This window comes from Triticum urartu, chromosome 7 (assembly GCF_003073215.2).
Source record: "Triticum urartu cultivar G1812 chromosome 7, Tu2.1, whole genome shotgun sequence".
NCBI lineage: Eukaryota > Viridiplantae > Streptophyta > Magnoliopsida > Poales > Poaceae > Triticum > Triticum urartu.
Window position 1 is genome coordinate 122,483,261 of NC_053028.1, and position 2,422 is coordinate 122,485,682.

The following is a 2,422-nucleotide window of genomic DNA, read 5'->3' on the forward strand; positions in this document are numbered from 1 at the left end:
CCGGCCGCCGGCGACGGCGGCGGAAGCCACCGCGCCGCGTGCGCCTCCATCTCCTTCCCTTTCTCAATCCCTTTCTTCATTCTTTCCCCCATCCACCACCGCCTCCTCTCTGTGTCACCGAGGACGAAGACGGCGTGAAGCAGCGGTGCCCCCTCTGTCCCCCTTGCCGGTGTGCGCGAGCTCCCGATGGAGAGCGCGCCGCCGTCAAGCGGTGCGGTGGTGGTGCCCTTTTGCCTCCTTGGAGAGGCTGTGTTCTTCTTCCCCGCACCTCGGCTTGCCGATGCGTGTGGGGATCGAGAGGAACGGCGCGGCCATAGCGGCGGCGCTACTTTGTCCGTTGAGGATTCATTCTTTGAGATTTCTTTGCCCTGCTAGGGTTCTTTGGGGAGAGGAACTTTTTCTTTTTCTGTTTTATCTTTTTTTGACCGAAAATCATCTTGCCAAGATGGCCTGATACCATTGTTAGACCCACTGGATCGATGTAGGTTTTGATCTTTCCGGTCACCTACCTTCCTTGGGTGCGGATGAGCTCGATCCAGACCCGGCCATGGTGAAGTAGAGGCCGGTGGTAGCAGAAAGATCGAGATGGAGAGGTGGCAGTGATGCTTCCCGTGAGCACTGCGATTGCCCTAGATCGGAAGGGGATATCGGTGGGGAGACTGGCGGCTCGGTGAACCTCGTACCGTGTGCCCCGGCCCCCACCTCTCTATATATCGCAGGTCACAGGGACCCACCAACCATAAGAGGGTTGGGCGCCCCCGATCAGGGCGCGAATAGATCAGGGCCCGATGGGCCGTTGGGCCCACTCGGTGGAGAGATCAACCTAACAACTTGTACTCCGATGCATATCGAATATTTCTTCTTCTTGTTATGAACGTGCATGTTTACGTAGCAACCAAATCGAGCGTGCGGACGTGCTTCGCCCAGATTGGCACTGGCGCAAACCATCCCTCCCATTTGCAGGTTCGCTTTCTGCATCGGACGTCCCAACGACTCAATCCCCTATATATACATGGCCCTGGGCTCACGGCTATCGAGCACCTCAGACCTCACCATTCGGCCAGCCTCTCGCCCTCCTCTGCCCTTGCTCTCTCCACCGTCCTGCACTCCGATACTCCCATATGGCACCGTTCACGCGCCCAGCCCCACGAGCCACCGACTCCCCTAGAGTTACACCGGGACGCTACGTCCCCCAGAGGGGCCTGGTGCTGAAGCGGGTGCTCAAAAGCCTCCTCTCGTGGCTGCTGCGCCGCCGCCGCCGCCGTGCCGGCCGCCCCCGTCCCGGCAGGGGCGCCGCCGCGCCGCCGGGCCGTCGTGGCACGTAGTACTAACCATCAACCACCACCTCTCCTCAACTGGAGTGTATCCGTCAATTATTCTGCAGGTACGGGCGTGCGTACCTACATAGACGCCGTTGTCCTCAAGCCGTTATTTTACCCATCACTCTTTTTGGTTGGTTTGGTGCTCGGGCAATTTCAGTTCATTTTCCCTTCTGGTTTTCCTCGAGTTTTCTCGGTCCGCTTCGATCTTGACGGACCATGCATAAACTTTTTCCTGGCGTTGGTAACTTATATACAAATTCATTTCAGGTCAGGTCAAGTCGTACACGTCCGGTCCGGGCCGGCGTCACAAGCGGTGACCCAGCTGGCCGAGACGTAGACGGGTCAACGAGTCAAGCTATCGGGGTTGCTCAGGATGGTGGCAGAAAACCAAGTGTTGCATCCGGCCTCCGGTCGTCAGTCAACTTAATACTATTGTTTCATTGGTTATTATTTCGTTGCATAAAATACTGGATACATATAGATGGACCACACGCTTACTGACGGCATCTCTTGCTGTTCGCGTGGGGCGTGCATGTGTCTCCACGCTGTAATAGGTCATGTTATTTTTTCGTTTTTTTCTTTTATATAACACATATACCTGTTTTTTCGTTCTTGATGGGCCGAATTTCATAATATTTGCGGTGAATTCTGATAATCCATGTCGATGTCGTCTTACTCTTCTTCTTTTGGATCTTGTTTTTGGTGAGGCGCTCGAGCATGGACGAATATGCAAATGGAACCATTACTATGACCATTACTAAGGTGAAATGATCCTGCGTTGTAAGGCCAGCGAGGGCGACCAAACGCGCACCTCCGCCAAGCCTATATGACACCCGCGTGCGCCGTATAGCGAAGACTCCTTTAAACGGGCTGGCCCATGTCACGGCTGTTCTGGTGCATTTTTTATTGACATTTCCCTTTTCCTTTTTCTTATTTTCCCATTCCTTTTCTATTTCAGATCTTGGTCTTTCTTCTGTTTTTTTTATTTTGAACCTTTTTTATTGGTTTTGCAATATACAGTGAACTTTTTTTCCCGAATTTATGATGAATATTTGTTCAGTACAAATTGTACTTTTTAAGTATATGGTGAACCTTTGTCA

General features: G+C 53.1%; 1 long non-coding RNA gene across 1 annotated transcript; it reads left to right on the top strand.

The window, feature by feature from the left end:
- Positions 1-1,046: 1,046 nt before the first annotated feature.
- Positions 1,047-1,981, top strand: LOC125522305. Its single transcript, XR_007289718.1, has 2 exons — positions 1,047-1,384; positions 1,590-1,981. It is a non-coding gene; the product is annotated as an uncharacterized LOC125522305 (long non-coding RNA).
- The last annotated feature ends 441 nt before the right edge of the window (positions 1,982-2,422 follow it).